We start from the raw sequence: 24050 nt of genomic DNA on the forward strand, positions 1-24050 counted from the left end.
AGCAGCCTTCACCTACTGAAGCAGGGTTCCAAAGAGGATGTAGCTGGACTGTTCTCAGTGGTGGCAGATGACAGAACAAGGAACAATGATCTCAAGTTGCAGCAAGGGAAATTTAGGCTGGACATTAGGAAAAGCTCCCTTAGTAGGACAGTGGTGAAGCACTGGAACGGGTTACCTTGGGAGGTGGTGAAATCTCCATCCTCAGAGGTTTTTAAAGCCCAGCTCAACAAAGCCCTGGCTGGATCTAGTTGGAGATGGTCCTGCTCTGAGCAGCGGATTGGATTAGATTACCTCCTGAGGTACTTTCCAACCTTAATTTTCTATGATTCTAAGAAGAATAGCAGGAGTATGGATAGAGGTGATGGAAGGAGGGGGAGAAGAATTCTTGGTAGTACCTCTGCGCCCCAAGCCCAAATTTAGGAACAGCAGGCCAAACTGAACCGCTGTTCCCCTCTAGTTCAAGACCACATTGACCAGGACAGTCCAAAAGCATACCCCAGGAACCTCTTAAAAATGCCTGCATTCACAATCCCATTTAAACTTATATTGTAAAATGACTGCCCAACTTCAGAGTGGGAAAGAAAGAAAAGTCAAGATGAGTTCCATTGATGTGAGGAGGAAACTCCAGTATTTTTTACTTATGCAATGAAAGTTTAAAAATACAACTGGAGAAGCATTTATATTAGTTAGACAAGGTAAGTCACACATAGGCAATTAATAAAACCAATTAAAATACAACCCTCAGGTTATTTCATCTGGCCCGTGGGCAGGCACCAACTAATTATCCAGTGCAACCTAGAGCTGTCCCTGCAGTGTTGTGCATGGGACCGAGTCCCACCCACTCCTGCCAGGGCAGTATGCTGTGCTCCCACCCTCACCCATGGGAGGGCCCCAGCACAGGCCCTAGCCAGTGTACACAGCTTCCAGGCAGGGCGGCTGCTGCTGCTAGTGCTGCAGCCACCCAGAGAATGCTCCACTCCCCTGGTCTCCAGTGGTTCCTTCTCCTGTCCCTGCTGCAGCACTCCAGGCAGCACAGAGAAGCAGCAGTGGGCAGGATGAAGCTGCAACTGGCCAGGTGCGCAGGACCAGAGCAAGTGGAAATGCAGAGTGTGGCGGCAAGATGCTCCCACAGGCTCCTGAAGGGGAGGGGGCAGTCCGCACAGGCCCCAAATCCCACAAACAGCCCCCCCGCAGAGGGAACTTACCTCTTGGAGTGTAGCCAGAGCTGAAGCAGGAACCGCAGCTGCGCAAGCCAGCATCAGCTGTTCTCCAGGCGGGAAACAGCTGAGCTGATTGCAGTGGCCAGAAGGGCTGCCACAGGAAGATTTAAAAGCCCCACCGGAACCTGGGGGGCGGAGGAAGCAAGGGAGCATGCCAGATGCGCTGAGGCTCCTGCAGCAGGGAGGAACAGCACAGCCGGCTCGACAGCGGCAGGCAGAGCAGGGGAAGCGTTTGAGCCCCCTGTAGGAGGCTGGGGGAAAGGAGGCAACTCTACACCCCTCTCCTCCCCAGGAGTCTATTTCTTCTGAGAGGAAAAAAACCCCCAAAAAAACAAAAAGAGGCACAAGACCAGAAGTGCCCTACTTAAAGGTGCTGAAGTAGGCGCCAGCCAACGTACATGCAGCTTGCCAGTCTCCATAATGGGAAGGCTCTTCATCTGGGGGGGGGGGGGGGGGGGGGGCAGCCTGACAAGCACCAACAGAACTCACCCAGATATGGGGCCCCCATTGAGGCAAGGTTGATCAAGCACGACTGAACCACCATTGCTGGTGCCCATCCGGTTGGCGAGTGGACGGAGTGTAGGGAAGGAGGAGTCCTATGGAACATCACTCCCCAACCATGAGTACTCCATCCCCGGGGGGCCCCTCAGGAAGATCTCCACTGAACCCTCCCTTTATATAATAACACCAAGTTGTGGCAGGAGAGTTGAGGGGAGGGGCCCCACACTGGATGGATAATGCATCACTCAGGGAACCCCACTTAAGGCACCTTCCTTCACACAAAGCCTGGGCCAATTCCGTCACACAGGGCTCCCTGGAGTTTACATGCAGCTCCTAGCACTCAACTGGGAGCTGCACACGATGGAGTCGGTAGCCTGGCCCCACTCCTTGCTGCCACGTGCAACTTCCAGGAATTGACCAAGAGCGGCAGGGAGCCCCACGCAATGGAGCTGGGCCAGCTTGGCCCCACTCCCTGCCAAGTCCCAGGAGACATGCATGGCAGCAGTGACAAGAGCCAAGCTGCTGCCTCCATCGCACAGGCTCACCCTGGTGGTGGGCAGCTCCTGCCAAGTCCCAGGAGCTGCATATAGGCTGTGGAGTAGGGGCGGGCAATTGTTTTGGGCAGGGGGCTGCTTACTGAGTTTTGGCAACCCATCGAGGACCATATGATAGACAGCCAGGGGCAGATAAATTTTAATTTTCTAGATTTTTTAGGGGCCCACATGGCTCCAGGCAAAACTAACATTTGGACCATTTAGAGGATGACATGTATGCAGGGTTGCATATTGGTCTCATCTATGTTGTATCCATGACTGAGCACACCCCAGACATTCACTCCCAACCCATGCATGCTTTTCCTTTGGGATTCAGCAATGTAGCTGCTGTACCTCAGTCTTGAGCACATAACAATAAAGACAAAAACAAGACGGTTTAAAACAGGCTTGTCCAACATATGGCCCGTGGGCCATGCAGCCTGCCAAGCCGTTTTCTCTGGCCCAAGGTCCCTTGCTCGGGACAGGCAAGAAGTCCTGGCGCCAGCTCTGTGCTCCATGGTGGCGGCAGTGGGGCAGCAGCGAGGCAAGATGGGCAGGGCCAGCCCACGGGCCCCAGCCAGCAACGAGAGGCGGGGAGCTGCTTACCCCCATGGGGCCAGGCTCATCACATGAGCCAGGTCCCACCGCCGCTGCCCCAAGGGCTGTGCAGTGTGAGGCTGCCCCAACCACGCCTGACTGGACAAGGTGGAGGAGAAGTTGCAGGCGCTGCCCAGCTCGTCCAGTCAGGTGCGGTTGGGGCAGCCTCGCACTGGGCAGCCCTCAGGACAGCGGCAGTGGGAGCTGCAGCAAGACCCGCGCCCTGCCCACATACGTGATGGATAAAGGCACCAGGCAAGGCCCCACACGGTACTGGGGGCGCATCGGGCCAGGCCGGGGCTGCAGAGTATGCAGATGCCAGAGCCGGGCTGGGTGGGAGGCAGGAGGAGCCTGGCTCAGAGGCAATCTACACAAGGGGCAGCACAGCGTTACCTGGCTCCCAGCTGTGGAAGGGCCACCCGGTGCCAGCGTTGGTATGCGGGGCAGCGGCTGCAGCACCTGCTGCCATTGCCAGAGAAGAGCCAGGGGGAAGACCCAGCATTGCACAGCCCGGGCAGGACCTGCCGCCACACCCTCCGGCAGCCTTGCCTCAGCCCAGGGCAGCAGCTGGCTGCTGCGGGTGGGGCTGGGTGCCCTGGGCCCGCTGCACTCCTGCCCTGCCCTGCCAGCTGCTCCCAGTCCTGGCTGCTGCTCCTTGCAGCCATGAGGCCAAAAGTGTTGTGTGCCACTGAAAGTGCCATGCACCTGGGCGGCTGGGCTCCAGCTAACAGCCCCCAGCCCCAGAGCCTGCCAGCTGCCACTGGTCAAGGGCCACCTGAGCCAGGCCTGTATCCAGGAAGAGAAAACTAAACCACTCCAGCTGCCCCCAAGCAGACAGCTCTGCCTACAGAGGGCTGCGGGCCTCCTTGCACCAACTCGGCTGTTTTGCAGCTGCACCCCTGGCCCAGAGCCACCAAACACCACAAGGGGAGGCCATCTCTCTCCCAGACTGTACGGGCACAGCGGCCCAAGAAGTAAAAAATAAAAATTAATACAAGGTTTTACTAGAGAGGGATCAGCTGAGGGAGGCTAGAGAACAATGCAGGGAAGCCAGGGGCATCCCTGACCTTTCGCCTCTCCCTCCAAGGCAGTGTCCACAGCCACCAGGGCAGCAGAATGGGCACCCTTCCATCTCAGATGCCTTGTGTGGTACGGACGAGGTCTCAGCCACCTCCAACTTTAAAAAATAATAATAGGATGCAAAACTCTGAGGAACTCAGGCCAAGGCAGCCAGAAGGGGGTTGGGCATGGCCTACTGAGCCCCTGATTCCAGCCTGTTTCTTTCCAAGCAGTGAGTGTCTGGGAGGATGGGTTTGGGCAAAATGTGGCCAGGGCCCCTTTCCCTGCAAAGCTGCCAAATCAACAAGGGAGGAATGCCAAAATAGCTTGCTGCTGTAACCTAAGTGTTTATTTTAGTCGAGCATTTGCTATTATTTCATTGTTGCTTTTATATTGTTTCTATTTTGGATTTTAAACCACATTTCCAGACCTACTTCACTGTCACTTCCTGCAACTTCATTGGTGTCAAAGGTCACATGACATCACTTTCTGATGTGATACCATTTCCTGTGAGGTCTCTGAATATGGCTCGCCAGCCCACTGGGTAATGAGAAGTTCATGATCCAGCCCGACATTCAAAAAGGTTGGACACCCTTGGTTTAAAAGCAGCATTAAGGCATGTGCTCAGGACCACCCTAGGGCGGCTACATTGTTTCTTTTCTGGGACTTGACCCACATGGGATGGAAATAAGTGAGGAAAAAGCATGCTTCACAATGACATTCTAGGTTGCGTGTCAGATGGTACAAAAAGCCTACTAAGAGCACATTCCATCAGTAACCTAGGATCTGCAGACTTCCAACCAACTTCAGTAGAACTCAGAATTTTGGTTTTATTTCTAAAATTCAATATAGGCCAGAACCTGACAGCTAAGAAATCACCTCTTCCCCATGCCATACACTCACAGCTGGAGGGGGAAAAAAAGTATTCAGGCCACAGCTCCTTTGCTATAAACGGAAGAGAAAACACTAATTGTATTTATTCACCACTGATTCTGAAGTTTGTTCTCTACCACTAAGAGTTTATAATTAGTTCGAGTTGAACTTTATTTTTAAAAAGGATCACCGCCAGATTTTTTTCCATATCCCTATAATAGTCTCAGTAACAGAATAATGAAGATTTTTACCATCATATATAGTTATAACCAAGGATCTGGGTTCTCTGATTTTAAAAAAAAGTAACCCCAAACCCACATTTCTCCATGATTAAAATGAAATACTACTAATATATATAGATATCTGGGGTGTTTCATTTTAATCATGGAGAAATGTGGATTTGGGGTTACTTCTTTTAAACGCAAAATTGGGGATTTTTTTAAAAATCTGAGAAAACCAGGATCCCTAGTTATAACAACTCACTTCAGTTGTATATCTCATGCATTTATGATTTTTTTAGGCTAATGGTTATTTGCCATTAATCTTCAGAATGGCAATGTTTTCATCAGAAGCTGAACAACACTGTTCTACTTCAGAGAGTTCCATGGCAAACTACCAAATTACTGCTAAAGCAAAACACAAATGAGCCTACTAACATAATCAGTAGCCACTTTCCATTCACCTGCTCTTCACAGAGTTTAACTGAGGACAGACTACTGGCCACAGTTCAAAAGAATACAATAAGAGGGCAGACATTTTGAATGAGGCCAATTCTTTGAGTTTTTCCTAATAAAAGATTCAATGTACCTGGTTCTGCTGACAGATATATTTACAGTTATGAAAAACAAGAACAAAAAATTATTCTTAAATGAAACAAAGACCCCAGGTATAACTATCACCAGCTATCTTCCAACATCTATCCCATTTCTAAGGGATATACAGAAGGAAAATTTGAGATGTACACTCCAGCTGGTTTCAAAGGTCCTATCCACATCTAAGCTGGCCAGCGTGCTCTGGCAGCCTCTAAATAAACAAGTGCCAGTGCCAGTGAATTTGGCACTAAAGTTAAAACAACATAGGTGTTACTTATTTTTTAAATAAAATTTGAAGTCAGTTAATAGTTAAATCATGACCTGGATATAATCCTCACACATTTTTTCTTTAATAACCTATAATGCTAGACAAAACAGATACTCCAAAGTATCCTCCATTTTATAACAGGAGGGACAAGGAAAACCAGAAAAAAGTCAGCAAGTTGATGTTGGAGTGGAGACGCAGAAATAAAAAGAACAGAACAGTCTTTGAGGAAGAAAGGACATGAAATGAAACCAGGAGTAAACAGGAAAAAGAATATGAAAAAGGATAAGGGGAAAAGAAATCAGGAAAAAAGAAATATATAACCAGTAAAGCAGTAAAAAAAACCAAAGAAGTGAAATGAAGTCAGAAATGATAAAGGTGAGAGTTACATTTTTAATCTTAAATTAATTCACCATGTTATATTAATTATGCTGTGTAAATCATGCAAAATTGTTTTGCTCCTTTGCTTTGCTGCCCTCCTAATAAGTACTTTTTACTTAAACTAGCAAGCTGAATTACTAGAGGTAACTGACAATGGAAAAGTGTAATACCTAATGATAGACACTCTAGGGATAACTATAACTACCATTTTCTTTTAAAAAATAACAATTGGTTCAAAGCATATGGGTAAGCGTTAAAGCATCTGAACTCAACTTGTTTATTAAAGAAATTAAGTTTTAAAAATTCAAGGATATCCACTAGGAAAAAGATGGAAAACAGCTCATTGTCATCAAAAGAAATCCATCAACTGTCAGCCAAGGCAATTTGGAAATATGAAAGCAAACAGCTCTGTCAATAATTAGCAAGGCCCCAGAACTATCCAATTCTTCCTAAAAAAAAAACTCATTTAAATAGCCAAGGTACTGAATGATGGAAGAATCCTTTGCACGAACAGTAACTAGTTCTACAAAGATTTTTAAGATCTGCAGCTCTTGTACTACAACATATATACCACAGCTGCTAGACTCCAAGATGACCAGGGACCTACTCAAATCGCAGTTTCACAGAAACCACGAAAATAGCATTTTCCATAGTTTCAGGTAGAATCACAAAAAAAAATTACTAAAAACAAAATGCTGGCTCCCCAGTGCCCCCCCCACCCCTCCCAACTGGCTGAGGGGGTTGCCTTTCACATGGCCCTACACATATCTGCCAGACAGTGGCTAGGGGTGGGGCCCAACCCTGTTGGCTAAGCAGTGGCAGAGTGGAGGCAGGGAACTGGCCACAATAAGCCTGCCGTAGTGGCAGCCAGCACTATGATTAGCCCACAAAGTTGCTGCCTCAATTTGGAGAAATCCTTAAAAATGAGGTCACATCCCACAATGTTAAGGGGGGGGGGGGCTCATACTGGAATCAATTGCGGTGGCAGGCAGCTCCAAATGCAACCCAGGCAGCTGCTGTCTACTCCTCCCCCTCCCTCCACATCTCCCTTGTGCAAGCTCAGGCTCTTCACCTATCTCCCCACACCCCACCACTTACCCTTACTCCAGCACCAGCAGGCTTTGTCCCCATACCGGTCTGGGGCATGAAGCACAGCTCCAACCCAGCCCAGCAGCACAGCAACTCCAGCTGAGTCCCGCCCAAGTCCACCATCACTGCTACCAGGCCAGGTTGGGGTTGTGGTCCATGCTCTGGAAAACACAGCCAGAGCCTGCTGGCACTAAAGCAAGAGTATAGTGAAAGGATTTCGATTTTGAATCATGACTTACACAGCTACTTCACCAAATTGTTTTGGAACTCCATATATGGTTACATTTAAATGTAGGATGGTTTCAAAATACCCATCCTTGTAGACTTAAATCACATTTATGAACTTTAGCCTAAAAGCTATTGTAAACCAACCTTTTTCACCTTAAAATTTGAATATTACTCCTTTGTAACAACTGCATGTTAGTATACCTGTATGTACAAATGGTCATAAAGCCACTATATAACATTTGTTCTGATTTGGGGAAAAAGGTGTTTAAATTTATCTCCTCATACCAGAGCTGGTGTAAGAAGCAACTGAATTATCAGTTTTATAGGAATGTTTATTTTTGCTTACTTTAAAATTATAAACTTGTAAAACATTTTATCATAACCTGATTTTATGAAAAACCAACACTTCTTTATATTCATGTAATGTTATCAAAGTTACTCCTCTTAACAGCATCTTGCAATGAAGTTCACATACAGAGAACAAGGGACTTCTTCCCAACCTTTAAGCTCTCTCTCAAAAAAAAGTTACGTAAAAGAGGATTAACAACTCCCAAGATTTTCTCCATTCCCAGTAAGTGAACATCAAGAGCAAATGTAAATCTTCCTTAAAATGGGTATTTGAGAAAGAATCCTTAAGAAAACGTCCCATATACTCTGCCTCCAAATGGAAAATCTCTACAGTAAACTCTCTACTCATGCCATCTTCAGTCAATCCCAACATGATACCCACCCTCCAGAGTTGAACACTAAACACTACTTTACCATCCCCAAAGTCACTATGCTATCTGTGTAGTCAAATTCTTTTTTTCTTTTTTCTTTTTTTTTCTTTTTTTTTGGGGGGGGGGGGCACGAGGATCTGAGGACAAATCAACCTCATACATTAAATCAACTACTGTGATTTTCACTGTTGTTTCACCAATTTCATCCTTAAAAGCAAATTAAAATGAGCCTATTTTCCAGTGATGAAACTCTAAACAAGGCTCCTTATATTATCAACAATATGTATCCTATAGTTTGCTATCCATAGCACCTGACAAACCAAGCTTTAGCAAAGTAGTTGTCAATCTTTAAGATACCATGACGCACATTATGACAACAATTTAGAATGCTCTTACCCCTCCCCAACAACCCAATTTAGCCTTAAAGACAGGGAATATCTGTCCCTGTCTTTATACATAGCTATTTTTCATCCCATCAGGATAGTTTTTTAAGCTCTAAAGTACATGATTTATTTTCCACTATGAGAACACCAATAGTTATTCTACTGCCTGATGGAGCTAAAAGGAAAAAGCATATGTTAGCCTAGAGCAGCAAACACGTATGATGTCACCATACCTGTAAAGACAAATCAATAATTCAATTACTTCTTACACCAGCTCTGGTACAAGAAGATAAGTTTTAAAACATTTTTCCTCAAATTGGAATAAACATTATATAGTGGCTTTTTGACAATGTGTACATACAGGTATACTAATATACAGTTGTTACAAAGGAGTAATCATAGAAAATTAAGGTTGGAAGGAACCTCAAAAGGTCATCTAGCCCAAGCAGGACCAGCCCCAACTCAATCATCTCAGGCAAAGCTTTGTCTAGCTGGGTTTTAAAAACCTCCAAGGATGCAGCTTCCACCATATCCCTGGGTAACCTGTTCCAGTGCTTTACTACCCCCAGTGAGAAAATTCTTCCTAATATCTATCTAACTTCAACTTCCCTTGCTGCAACTTGAAACTGTCGCTACGTGTTCTATCATTTGCCATCACTGAAAACAGTCTAGCGCCATTCTCTTCGGAATCCCCCTTCAGATAGTTGAAGGCTGTTATTAAATCCCCTCAGTCTCCTCTTCTCTAGACTAAATAAGCCCAGTTCCCCAATTCTTTCCTCATAAGTCATGTGACCCAGCCCCCTCACCATTTTTGTTGCCCTGCGCTGGACACTCCAATTTGTCTTTTCTGTAGTGAGGCGCCCAAAACTGAATGCAGTACCCCATATGTGGCCTCACCAGTCCTGAATCAAAGGGAATAATCACTTTGCTTGACCTACTGGCAACACACCTACCAGGGCAGCCCAGTATGCCATTAGCCTTCTTGGCAACAAGGGCACACTGCTGGCTCATGTTCAGCTTCTTGTCCACTGTAATATCCAGGTCCTTTTCTGCAGAGCTGCTGCCCAGCCAGTCAGCCCCCAGCCAGTACTTGTACATGGGATTGTTCCATCCTAAGTACAGGACTTTGCACTTGTCCTTGCTGAATCTCATGAGATTTCATTTGGCCCAATCCTCCAATCTATGTCACTCTGAATCCTAGCCCTACCCTCCAACATATCTACTGCTCCCTGAAGTTTGGTATCATCTGCACCACTTAAAAATTCAAATTTAAGGTAAAAAAGGCTGTTGTCAATTTCTTCTTAAACTTTAGCAGGTGGTTCTATAAGCCCTACCTAAATTAAAGTTGGCAAATATTTCCCACTAGAAACCCTGTTTTCAGTTGTTTATATTTTGGCAAGCTGTAAACTTGCCAAATTTAGTTTACATGCCAAGGTGTCTGGCATTTGCAAGCATCAGGAAAAATGGTTCCACCATTTCTAAGCATAAATACACAAAGAAAAAAAAAGTCATTGTGCTCATGTCCAAAATTTTAACAGCTCTATTTATCTTCCCCACCCCATGCCTTTCCCATCACACACTGGAGCAGGAACATGATGTTTGGTTTTTTGCTTTTTACATTTGCAGCAGAAATGTCGCTCTCAGGAAAATCTGAAGAATTTAACTAGAGGCTTTGAAGAAAAAAAAATGCTGCATATGGCTAAGTCTCAGTCCAAACACAATTTTAAACATTGTATGACATGGTTACCTGTGATATCAGGCAAGTATATTCAGAGAATTAGGAACTCCTTTCTACTCCCATGTCATGTCTCCCTATTCCTACAGCAAAGCAGCAACATTTCAAGTTCACCTTTTTAGAGAAAGCCTTGAATGCCTGTCTTTCAGTTTCTAAAAGATCGGTTTTGTTTCTGAAACTCTTACACTGTTCTTTGTGCAGTGAACAATATGTGCTTCCAACAGCTCATTCCACATACAAAGCGGTATTCCAAAGCCGCAGAGTACTATGGCAAGAGTATGAAGCATTCTAAATTGACAAAACCCCTAGATTAATTGAAAAACCCATGTAGATGTGCCTTGGTGCCATCTGGCCTCTTCCAAGGTGTCCAGAGCTGAATTCACTAATCCATTCACTATCTACCCCTTTGGTGTAAGGCAGAAGACAAGAGAGAAGGGCAGATACTGTTATTTCCCATGCTATGTCACTTACTGAGGATGTCAACTGGACACCTGAAAATATTACATCCGGAACAGAATAATTTACAAAATAACTCAAACATCTTGAGAGTCCCAGCTCTAGTGCGAGACAACGGCACACTGCAGTGTGAGTGTAAGCCCACTGTGCCCCCATGAGCCCAGGGACCACAGGACCCCTGACGAGCCCCGGCCTGCCGGCAGGTAAGCAGACACCCATGGAGGGAGGGATCTAGTCAGCTGGGAGCAGGCTAAGTGGGCTGAAGAGGGTCACGCCCCCACCCCAAGACCCTACTTGGCCCAGCCCCGCGGGGAGCTGCACAACCTCACTGCAGGCACACATGCCAGGCTAGGGGGAAGTCACCCACCTGTTCCTTCCCTTGGTGGAGGGAAGGGGAGGGGAAGGGAGGGGAGGGACCCCCCCCCCCAAAGCACTGAGGCGCTGGCCAGCCCTTCTGTGCAGTTTAAAAAGCGCCCGGTAATGGCTTAAGTCTCATTAGAGACCCGGCTCCTGTGTGAGACTCACGGGTGTAAGTCCACTGCGCCCCTGTGAGCCCAGGAACCCCAGCAGCAACCTCAGGACCCCTGATGAGCCCCAGCCTGCCAGCAGGTAAGCAAAGGCCCATGGAGGAAGGGATCTAGTCAGCTGGGAGCAGGCTAAGTGGACTGAGGAGGGTCACGCCCCCTCCCCCTGGCTCCTACTTCACCCAGCCTCCCAGGGAGCCGCATGACCAGAGCCTCACAAACAGGCCACACAAACAGGCGTGCTCATGGGCCCAGCCCATGAGTTAGCGCAGGAGGGCAAGCAGGAGGACCCAAGGCCTTGCCTGCGAGTCCTCCAGAGTACAGTCCCAGCCGCAGCCAGCCTACCAGCAGCATGACACGAATGGGCACACGCCGCACCCCGAAGGTACCCTTGGGGTCTGCGGCACCCCCCTCTGCCACCTCAGAGACCACCACCCAGACAGAGCCCATGGTTCCAGGCTTCCTGCAAACAGAGCCTCTGGCTCTTGGCTGCAGGGGCTGCCTGTCCCTTTTTCAGGCTCTGGGGCCTGGGAGCATGGCCACCTCCCCTTGCGGGGTCTGCTCCCTAATGGAGTCTCTGGCACGCCAGCTTGATGAGCTCCAGGCCGCAGTCCAGAGACTGCATGCCATCAGGGACTGAGAGCAGGATATTGACTCCTGCTGCCAGGCCCTTCTCCCCTGGGAGCCAGAGGATAGACCACAGTCTCCCTCCAGGAGCAAACACAAAGTGTTTGTCATGGGAGACTCCATCCTGAGGGGGACTGAGGGGGTAATCTGCCGTCCCAACCCCTTAGCCTGGGAAGTTTGCTGCTTCCCAGGGGCCCACATCCAGGATATTGTGGAGAGGATCCCTAAGCTCTTCCAGCCCACAGACCACTATCCCATGCTCCTTATTCATGTGGGCACCAATGACACGGCTCGGAGTGCTCCAAGCCTGGTCATGAGGTGCTACAGGGCTAAAGGGTATGGGGGCACAGGTGGTGTTCTCTTTAATCCTCCCAGTCTTGGGCTATGGGCTGAGGAGGGAGAGGAGGATGCAGGTAGTCAACCAAAGACTGCGGCGCTGGTGTCACTGGGAAGGCTTTGGCTTCCATGACCACAGTCCGCTCTTTGGAGAGAGGCAGTGAGCTGTTGGGAAGGGATGGCCTCCACCTCTCTCCACTGGTGAAGAGGCTCTTCTCAGCTACACTGGCTGACCTGCTCCACCGGGCTTTAAACTAAGCCCGCCGGAGTATGGGGGGACTACTGCCACTGTTGGCCCACTGAGTGGCCCTTGCAAAGCCAGCAGACCAAGGAACATAAGGAATCCCACCCCAGCCCTGGAACAAAATGTAGGCAAGGCGAGGGCCCATAAGGGGACACTCGCATGTCTATACACAAATGCCAGGAGCTTGGGGAATAAACAGGAAGAACTTGTTCTCCTGCTAAATGCAAATAACTACGATGTCACTGGGATAACGGAGACCTGGTGGGACTCCACCCATGACTGGACCACGGGTATAGATGGCTATATCCTGTATAGGAGGGATCGAGTGGAAAAAAGGGGCGGGGCGCAGCTCTCTCTGTCAAGGAAAGCTACATGTCCCTGCAAGCCGACATTGGCACCCACAGTGGATGACTTGAGACCCCCTGGGTTAAAATCCGTGGCGAACACGGCACAGGGGATACTATGGTGGGGGTCTACTATAGACCCCCTACCCAGAGTCAAGACCTTGACCAGGAGTTCACCAGGGAATTGGCTGAGGCTGCACGATCCTGGCATACGGTTGTCCTGGGAGACTTTAACTACCCAGACATCTCGTGGGAATAGCGCTCAGCCAAATCCAAGCAGTCACAAAGCTCTCTCTCTCATGTGTGGATGACCTCTATCTGACGCAGGAAGTCTATGAGCCGACAAGAGGTAAAGCGCTGCTCAACCTCGTACTGGTAACCTGGGATGACCTAATTAGCAACCTAACAATCGAAGGGAAACTGGGTGACAGTGACCATGAACTGATCACCTTCACCATCTGCCATAAAGCTGCTAAGTCAGGCAGTAATACAGAAGTCCTCAACTTCAGAAAAGCCGACTTTGACAAGCTAAGAAGGCTTGTCAGAGAAGACCTAAAAGGCCACAACCCAATGGAGAGGGGAGTTCCGGACAAGTGGTTGCTCCTCAAGGGAGCAATCTTGGATGCGCAAGCAAAGTCCATCCCATCTCAGAGGAAAGGCAGCAAAAGGGCACAGCAGCCCCCTTTGCTCTCCAGGAAACTGGCGGACCTCCTGTGTCTTAAAAGGAAGAACTACAAAGGATGGAGGACTGGAACCACCACCAAGAAGTAATACTCTGCTTTAGTCCGGACTTGCAGAGAACAAATCGGGAACACCAAGGCTGTGATGGAACTCCAACTACGTACAAATATCAAGGAAAATAAAAAGTGCTTTTTTAGATATGTGGGGAGCTGAAGGAAAAGCAAGGGCAACACTGGACCCCTGCTAAACTAGATGGGGCAACTGACACCCAGGAAAAAGCCAACCTATTAAATGGGTACTTTGCATCAGTGTTTTTTTACCAGTTCCATGGGACAGCCCTGCCCACTATGGGTCAGGGAGGCCCAGGTGAGGGAGACTCCTTGCCCTCCATCAAAGCTGACCTTGTGAAGGAAGACCTTGACAGGCTGGATACCTTCAAGTCAGCCGGCCCTGATGGGTTACACTCAAGGGTACTCAGGGAGCTGGCAAGTGTCATACCTCAGCCCCTGGCAAGGATCTTTGAGAGCTCTTGGCACTCTGGTGAAGAGCCTAATGACTGGAAGAGGGCCAATGTCATGCCTATCTTCAAGAAGGGAGGAAAGTAGATACAGCAAACTACAGGCCCATCAGCCTGACCTCTATCCTGGGGAAGGTCTTGGAAAAGATTATCAAGGAGGCCATCCTTAACAAACTAGCTGAAGGCAATATCCTGAGGGATACCCAGCATGAGTTTGTTGCGGATAGGTCTTGTTTGACCAATCTCATTTCCTTTTATGACCAGGTGACTTATCACTTGGACAAGGTGGAAGAGATCAACGTTGTATAACTCGACTTTAAGAAAGCCTTTCATCTGGTATCCCACGATCACCTCTTGGCTAAACTGGCTAACTGTGGCCTCGACGTCACCACGATCTGCTGGCTGGGGAACTGGTTCCGTGGTAGGACCCAGAGCGTGGTGGTTAACGGGAGCCAATCGTCTTGGTGCGCTGTGACCAGTGGGGTCCCACAAGGCTCTGCCCTAGGACCTATACTATTTAACATTTTCATCAGTGATGTGGACATTGGTGTCAGAAGCGGACCGGCCAAGTTTGCCGATGACACCAAACTCTGGGGTAAAGCATCCACACCTGAGAATAGGAGGGTGATCCAGGCGGATCTGGACAGACTCATGAAATACGCGGCCGAGAGCCTAATAGCGTTCAACACCAAAAAATGCAAGGTTCTCCACCTTGGGAGAAAAAACCTGCACCATGCTTATAGGCTCAGTAGTGCTACACTGATTAGCACCACAGATGAAAGGGACTTGGGGGTCACGATTGACCACAAGATGAACGTGAGCCTTCAGTGTGATGCTGCGGCTAGTAAAGCAAGCACAACACTGGCTTGCATCCATAGATGCTTCTTAAGCAGATCCTGGGACATCATTCTCTCACTGTACTCGACCTTGGTGAGGCTGCAGCTGGAGTACCGGATCCAGGTTTGGGCTCTACAATTCAAAAGGGATATGGAGAAGCTTGAGAGAGCGCAGAGGAGAGCCACATGCATGATCAGGTCAGGAAAACAGACATTAATGACAAGAGGCTGAGAGCAATGGGGCTATTCAGCCTGGAAAAGCACAGGCTCAGGGGTGATCTGGTGGCCACCTATAAATTTATCAGGGGTGCTCATCAGGATCTGGGGGAACAACTGTTCACCAGAGCCCCCCAAGGGATGACAAGATCGAACAGTCACAAACTCCAGTGCAAACAGTTCAGGCTGGATATAAGAAAGGACTTCTTCACTGTCTGGGCCCCCAAGGTTTGAAACAGACTGCCACCTGAGGCAGTTCAAGCGCCCACTTGAATGCCTTCAAAACACATTTGTATGCTTATCATGCTGGGATCCTATGATCCGTGCTGACTTTCTGCCTCTGGGGTGGGGGGCTGGACTCAATGATCCTCCAGGGTCCCTTCCAGCCCAAATGTCTATGAAATCTATGAAAGTCTCTCAAAAAACCCTTCACTCCCAAACACTATCAAAGAGATCATAGGTTCCAGATGTTCAACAAGACTGCTCATCTAAACCAGTTGTCACACACCCCCATCATACCTCCGGGGGTACTTGAGATGGCCCTAGGGGGTACATGCAGGCAGGGATGGAACGCTGCCACACAGCATCTCACTGCTCTGTGTCCAGTCACTCTGCCACCCCCCACCCCCGGCTTGGCATCCAGCTGCGTGCCACCCACCCACCCCCACTCAGCAGCCAGGAGTACACTGTATCCAGCCACCAGGGGTTACAATGATTCAAAGTTTTGAAACCCCTGATATAAACTATACAGCCCAACAATCAAGCCAGTCATATATGTAGAGAGCCACATTCAGTCAAAGCCTCTACTCCAAGGAACAAAAAGTCCTAGTATAGTGCAGTAGTTGACTCAATAAAAAAAAATTACAATGCCTGAAGACTAGAGTACAGCCTTTACCTGAGCTTAGAACTCCAGTTGTTAGTTGACTGTTACAGGGTCAAGACAGCTACCACAGGCAAGCATTTCATACAACCCCCTCCCCCCCGCCCCGGCATTTTAAAATCCTTCAGAAACTAATAAAAAGAGAAGCAAGAACTACCTTATAGGGTGTTGATCCACAATGCTCCAGAAAGGGGGGGGAGGAAAGGGAAGTGCTTTAACTAGAGCAGCTCCAGGAGCTGTTCTAATTCAAGCACCTGAAGAGAGTCACATGTATCAGCATCCCCATGTTGAAAATGACAGTGAGGGCACTTTAACTAAGGCTCGTTCAACACTTTTCAGCACAGGGATGCTAATGTACAAGACACTGGACTCTGCTGGAGTGCAGTAATTACCACGCTCCAGCAGACTTGATTAATTGAGTCTGCTCCAATGCACTGTAATTACAGTGCATCAGAGCAGCTTTGCTGCACATGTATAGAAGCCCACAGGTAAGCAGGGCTGGAAGAAACCTCCAGAGGTCATTCAGTCCAACCACGAAACCTGTATCACACAAAAGCTTCACAATCTGATCAGATTATGGACATAATAGCTCTTCTTCACAGGTAAAGAAATTACCTTAAGATAGAAAAAAAAAGAGAAGGTAACAACTGTTTGCCCCTTCTCCTAGTAGCAAAAAAGCATCTTTTTCCTTTTATTTTTATCGACTGAAAAGAGTATTAATTTATATGACTGAGTTACAAATACAGGAAAAATTTTGGTCTCATAAGCCTCAGAGATTTATTCTTACAGTGGTCTCCTATGATTACTGACACAAATGAGCAAATATTACAGAAAAAGGTAGCATCACTTTTGACCCCTTGGGGAAGGAAAGGATAATTAGGAAGGGTAGGAAAAAAGTGCGAGAAGAATAATAAAAGACAAGAGAAATAGGAATGAGAAAACTTCCTTGGCATTGGCAGTCCTCTGTTAGCAAACATCAGTTAAGAATCTTCTGAAGTGCCCTCAGGGAAGAAAAAGTATTCCACCTCATTTTAACACTTCATCTATTTGGCAAAGGGATGCAGCACTGAAAATTTTCAAAATGGGAAAATAGATGCAAGCTTGGTCATTTTAAGCTATTTTGTGCAAATACTTAAAAGACAAACCAGACTTCCTGATTAGGGTTTTCAAGGTTGCTGAAGCTTTATAAAATGTAATAGCCAATTGCCTGTCAAGAAGGCGGGGGGAGAATGCCACCACCCAATGTCCCATGCTGCAGCTGTTTTGCTTCTTGCAGGGAGTGAAGTCCTTGGCACAGCTTGCAGGAAGCAGGGTGGGCTGGCCAGCCTTTGCTTCCCCACCGCTGTCCAGTCCTCAGTACCGCTTGTAGGGGGCAGGGGAGCCAAGGCCAGAGCTGCTGGCCTTGGCTCTCCCACCCTTTGTCTGGTCCTCAGTGTGGCTTCGGAATACTGGCAGCACTCCTCCACGCTTGGAGCATTCTGGCTGTTTCCATCAGCCAATCAGAGCACCAACGAAGCATTACAGACAGACAGACAGACTTAGGCTTTTATAATGTTAGAATTAGGAGTAAACTAAAGGAAAACTGCATAGGTAAGTTATCAAGATGCATCTCAATTAGTCAAGATTAAAGGAACAAAGTTGCATTCCTTTTGAAATGGTTCTCTCACTCAACATGACAAAAAATTGAGTTTTCTATATTTTTGCAGTGCCCAGTTCACAGGAACCTCTCCACACTACACTAAAATGTCCTCCCCAGTTGTACCTTAGTTTTTTAGAAAACAAAAACTGGTCTCATAACAAAAAACTGTGGGATATCGAATAAAAATTCTGAACATGGACATGTAGTACTACTTGAGAAATGGATTTTCCCCTTTAAAAACTCAATATAAAGTGGAAATCAGGGGGACTATTAAAACAAGGTAAATGTTTTGCACATTCCCTTCCCTCCCCTACTCTGTATCTAATACTGAAAAATAATGTTTTTCAGGACTTCAAACAAAACGAGCATTTAAGTCAAAGTTATCATTAGGAATGGCACAACAGCAAAATTAGTAAGGTATTCTGATCTTCATTTACCCCACCCAAATCCCCTAACCTATGACAGGGAACCATGTCCGGTGTTTTTCAAACTGTATGCCCTGCCCACACAAGTGCCACCTCCAGAAGTGGGTGCAAGACGCACAGGCTGGGATGCCCAGGCAGCAGGGCTGGGTCTGGCAGCAGCAGCCAGGAGGAATCATCACTGCAGGGGCTGCTGGGAAATGCAGTCTGCAATCTGGCCCACAGGCCAGACTTTGCCCACTCCTGGCTTAAATACTGATGTTTCCTCCATCCCCACACAGACTGATTGGGTGCTGTACAACAGCACTGGAAAGGTTCGGTTAATTAGGATCAGAGTAACTTCAAATTTTCAAATTTCTGCATAATCCAGGACACAACTGAGACTGTAAATTTTGACTTGAACATACAATCAAACAATTACGTATCCAAATAAATACATCAGGCATGGAAGATGACACTGGAACTGTTTGGTAAGGATTCTAAGAGAGAGTCAGGGATGTCAGGCATCCTAAGAAAGTCAGGGAGAATTGCATAACACCTAAAAATTACATGATCATATTTACTCGATTCTTAAAGAAGTTTTCTTTCCCCACGCTTTACCATCAGAGGGAATCCCCTTGTCTTAGAACTGAGCACTGGTGGGGAGAGCAGGCAGCTACTGTGGCTCAGGCTCCAGCCCCCACCTAGGGCTGGCTGCCTCCCCCATCTCTGCACTCCACCATCTCCCTCCTGCAGCCTCTTCCTCCCACACAGCCTCTGTGCTCCCCTACTTGCCACTCTCCCTCTGCCTCTTGCAGGCAAGTTGTATCCAGGCTACAGCCTGGGGCATGGAGTGCTCAGCCCTCCAGCATGCAGCCCACACAGCTGCTATGAGGACTTGGCTGGGGACATGTCCAGTGCCCCAAGCTAGAACAGGGACAGAGCAAGGGTGGGGAGTGGGAGGAGGGGAAGAAGCAGAGGCAGATGGGAAAAGAGGGACCCCTCTGAGGCTGAGGAGGAGCAGAGGCGGGTACAAGCAGGGGGCAAGCTACTTGGCCTCTCCACAGCACTTGTCCCAGTATTGCCTGTCCCCCTGAAGTGGTGGGGGGGGATGAATTAAAAATGACCCTCCAATAATTAGACTCTATACATAGAAAAAGCATAACAAAATTTATAGACTTTCCACATATATAATTTAATTATTGGAGGGTCATCTTTAATTCAAGTAAATATGGTAATCAAAATACAATAAAGCAAAATTAGATGTAGTCCATTAAAAAAAGCTTTTTTTTTTGCAGAACTTTGATTATATGCATATGTACATTATCTATTGTGCTCATTATGAACGCATAAGATGCTACCCTTTTCTCTAATACTGGCTCATGTGTGCTGGAAACCATAGCATTTCTACACTAATATGAGAAGTATATTCCATCATGAGTTGGAAAAATAGAAAACAGGATAGGTTCCATACACCTCACATTAAGTTCTACAAACTAATTAAGTTATTTCTAAACTTAATTTGTAAAAACATATTTAAGCCACTTGTACTGAATTGGTCAATAAACTGATTGCATCAAAAGACCCAAAACAGCACTGGAATTTAATTTTGCTGGAGGATGTACAAATAGAGCTAGTCTATAATGCCACCATATCAATTTAACTTTAGTTTGGGAAGTTATATTTTTAAAAAGTTCATAGGATCATAGGGAAAAAGAAGGCTGAAAGAGACTTCACAAGGTCATCTAGTTAAGCCTTCTGATCAAGGCAAGATCATCCCACTAAAACATCTTGGCAAAGTGTCCATCTAACCTGGTCTTAAAAACTTATAAGGATGGAGATTCTCTGGGTAGCTTGTTTCAGTGCTTAACCACCCCCATAGTATAAATGTTCCTCCTGGTCTCCAACCTGAATTTCCTCTGTTGCAGCTTGCAGCCACTGCTCCTAGTCATATCCCCTACAACCACAAAGAAAAACCTATCTCCACCACCTCTATAATTGCCCTTCAAGTATTTGAAGACTATTTTCAGATGCCCTCCCCTGAATCTTATCCACTCCACTTTAAATAATACTAGCTCTTTCCTCATAAGTCTTAATTCTCACACTACTTATTTTTTTTCATTGTACGTTAGACTCTTTCCCAACTGTCCATACCCTCCTTGAGGTGGGGGCCCCAAAACTGGATACACTACTCCAGCTGAGATCTCACCAGCACTGAACAGAGTGAAAGGATCACTTTTCTTGATCTGCAAATTACACTCATGTTAACAAAACTGATTACACTGCTGGCTATTTTGGCAAAACGAGCACTCTGTTGCTTATATTCAGTTGGTGTCCAGGGTAATATCAAGGTCATTCTCTGCAGTACCGTAGCATAGCCACTCATTCCCCAGTCTGTATTTGTGCATGCAATTATTCCATCCCAAGTACAGGATGTAGCATTTATCTTCACTGAATATCATCTAAGTCAGTGGTCTCCTAAGTGGGGTGTGCACATGACGCTCCATTGGGGTGCGGGAAGAAAATATTAGAACTTCTATTTCTATTTATTTTTTATCTAAAAAAATAAGAAAGAAATTAAGCTTTACTAATATTTAACATATGGATTGACACTGGCGCCCTCACTTGGTCCGTATGTCAGACGGTCACGTGTCACGTACAGTACGCAAGGTATTCTGAGGGAAGAGTGGGAGTTCCACAATGCGGAGGGGTTGACAGTGGCGCCCTCAGTGGCACCCCCAATAAATATACATATATTGGGGGTGCGTGCTCAAAAATTTTTTACTGATAGGGATGCGCAATCAAAAAAGTTTGGAGACCACTGATCTAAGTGATTATAAACCATTACTCCAGTCTATCCAAGAGATTCTAGAACTTACCACTAACCTTCCAGACTACCTGCAACTCCACCCAGTTTGGTGTCATCCACAAATTTGCTAAGCGTACATTCAATCTCACTCCAAATCATTAATGAAAATGCTAAATCCTGGACCCAGGACAGGACACTGGAGAACCCCACTTGACAATTTGTCTCAAACAGACACTGAGCCATTCGTGAATACTCACAGAGCAAGATGATCCAAGCAGTTATATACCCATCTTACAATACTTTCATCTGGTCTGCATGTCCTTATGATGTTAATCAGAACATCTCAGGAGACAGGGTCAAAAGCCTTCCTAAAGTCAAGATGCATCACATCCACTGTTCTCTCCCACCCTCCACAGAGCCTGTCACCTTTTCATAGAAGGCAATCAAGTTAATCAAGCATGACTTGCTCTTGGTGAATCCACGCTGGCTGTTCCTGATCAGTGATCACCTTGTTCTCCTGTATGTGCTTCACAGTTGATTCCTTGAGGACCTGGTCCATGATCTTTCCATGCATCACTGACTGATAAGCAGAGATCCAGGTTTTCTGTTTCCCACAGAAAAACAGATTTCCCCTTTTTAATCAGAGAAAACACAGGTTTTTCCTTTGAGCAGAGAAACCCACAGGTTGAGCTCCAGCCTGCAAGAGCTGTTTGCAAGCAGGGCAGGAAACCCACAGCCCTGCCTGGAGGGGAGGTGGATGAGCAGGGTCCGAGGCGGTGTCAGCCACAGCTCAGCCTCACACTTAACTCCTGGAGCATGTGAGGTAAGTGGGGCTTGCAGGGGGCTGGGGGCCCCTCTGGCAGGGCTGGGGGGGTTGTGGGTCATGGCTAGAGGGTCAGGACATGGTGCTGGCTCCACCCCTGCTTAAGCAAGCAGCAGCAATAGGGGAGCTGGCTCCATGCTGCTTCTGCTGCAGCTGCCTGCTGTTGGGGGCAGGGAGCTGCAGACTTGGGTCCCTAGCCCCATAGCCCTGGCAACTGGGGGCCCCTTCTGGCAGGGCTGGGGGAGTTTTCGAGGGTGAGTGAGGGGCACCAGCAGGGCTGGGGGGGGGGCTGCAAGGGGCTTTTAACAACTAATTTTGGGCTTTTTGTCAGAGAATCTGTGATTTTATCAGAGAAAACCAGGATCCCTGCTAATAAGTAGCACCCCGAACTCCATAAAATGCCTCTGAAATTACCTCAGCCAATTCCTTCAGTGCCCTAGGGGGCATCTCATCCAGCCCTGCCACCTCAAAAGCATCTAGTGTCTCTAAGCAATCCCTAACTCTAGGTTCTTTGACTCTTCTCTCTGCTGCCAATTGCACTCATCTGACGGTTTCCTCTGTTTACAAAGACTGAAGAGACAAAGCATTAATACTTCCTACCCTATACATTTGTTCTGCTTGTTTAGTATGCAAGGTCCGGACAGTTTATGTGCCTTTGACCTGAAAATTAAAGAAATTTCAGAACTTAAAGCCCTGTGCTCTTCAGCAGAACTGATTTCATGAGCGAGTTCCCTTAAGTTTCTCAGAATTTATCCTTTTTTAAATAAAAACCTTGGTTACAAACCTACTGTTACATACAGACAAATGTAGAAACAGCTGAGATACAATATCTATAGGATATTGCTGTAGGCCATTCAGATGCAGGTTCCATTAATCTGAAGTAAACTGACAGAGAAGCTACTTTGCTAGCTATGACTGACAGGAAGAGTTTTAGTGGTAAAGCAGAGGTGGCTTTTGAAGAGTTATTATAGGTGTGACTATTAGAACCATCTACCACCAAGGTCTACCAGCAAGATTATACAACATTTTATACAGCAACTGATGAAGTAAGCTTAGGCACATGAAAGTTTGTTATATATCTCTGACTCTTCTCTTCCAGAGCATGATCAAAGCTGCTAAGGCCAACTAACTGTTCATGTTAACCTAAAGATCATCAACCTAAAGATCAGATGAGCAAACTCCAATGCTTCAGAACTCCTAAATTAACAGGACTGTACCTACACCTCCTTATAGAGCAACTCAGTATGCTCTAGTTTAGGGCTAGAGGTTATGGCATAAGCTTCCTTTGTGTTGTACCAATATTTACTCTGTGCTAGAAAAAATGGAGGAGGGGGGAGGAAATGGGAAAGGGAGGTACAGGTACTGAAATTGAGTCCAGAAAGTCCTTGTGCTCTCAGGTGACCATATGTTGTGGGGGGCAGCATTTTTCCCCTAGCGCACACAGCCCAGCAGCAGCAATTAACATGCATTAAAAAAAAATTAACAAGTTAATTTGTTTTTGCATTAAATTGTGCCCATTGACAGCAATTAATTGACAGCCCTGATTTAAACTTCCTATTAGGTGGTCTAAAGTCAAGGAAGAAACAGAGGTAGAGCAGTGGATTATCGGTATACTGATGGCACCTCACTCAATCTCTAATATACCTAATAAAAGGTATATTATTTTTAATACTTTTTCATCTTTAAAATATTTTGAATCTTCAGCTGACCCAGAGTGTTGGCTGCAACCAGAGCTGGCGGTTTTGACTAGTGTGTGCCAGTGCTCCTACTGGAACTAAAACCTTGAGGTCTCTGACTAGGTCTTCCCCCTGCTCAGCATGAGACAGAGCATATTTGATATCAGGAAGGAATTTAACCCCATGGTCAGTCTGGTATAACTGTGGAGGGGGTGGAGGGAGGAGGGGTTGCCTTCCTTTGTAGCTGGGGGGCATGGCCCTTCTTTGGATCTCTCAGGAGTATTTTAACAACCAGCACTTGCAGCAGCAGGACACTGGCTACTGTTGTCCCCCTGATTTACTTGTGGCAGGTTATGCTGCTATGCCTTGTGGCTGTATGACAGGGTTAACTCAAGTTTTAATAATAGGCAAGACAAGTATTTATATGAGATGGTCTGAATAGGGATGATCTTGCCTCAGGCAGGAGACAACCAGATGACCTCCAGCAGTCATTTCCATTTCTAATTTACTATGATCCTATGATTCAAAAATAAATATCAAGCTTTAAAGAAAATGGGTTAAGCACATATACAAACCTAAATATATTCTTTTATGGAAGTTGTATGCTAAGAAAAAACACACAGAAACTTAATAGATATTGAGAACA

The 24050-nt window shown here is 46.8% G+C and overlaps 1 protein-coding gene across 5 annotated transcripts in view; it reads right to left on the bottom strand.

The window, feature by feature from the left end:
* Window positions 1-24050, bottom strand: part of PDS5B (PDS5 cohesin associated factor B) — a 184388-nt gene that overhangs the window by 127628 nt on the left and 32710 nt on the right. The window contains exon 1 of one of the 5 annotated variants that reach the window (XM_090027761.1): window positions 1206-1336. The exons of the other annotated variants lie outside the window; for them this stretch is intronic. The gene's annotated coding sequence lies outside the window, so the exon portion shown is untranslated. Of the gene's footprint in view, window positions 1-1205; window positions 1337-24050 lie in introns of those variants that run through there. 5 annotated transcript variants of the gene reach the window in all.

The sequence above is a fragment of the Crocodylus siamensis genome, chromosome 1 (assembly GCF_052110815.1).
Source record: "Crocodylus siamensis isolate JL-2025a chromosome 1, ASM5211081v1, whole genome shotgun sequence".
In the NCBI taxonomy this organism is placed as follows: domain Eukaryota; kingdom Metazoa; phylum Chordata; order Crocodylia; family Crocodylidae; genus Crocodylus; species Crocodylus siamensis.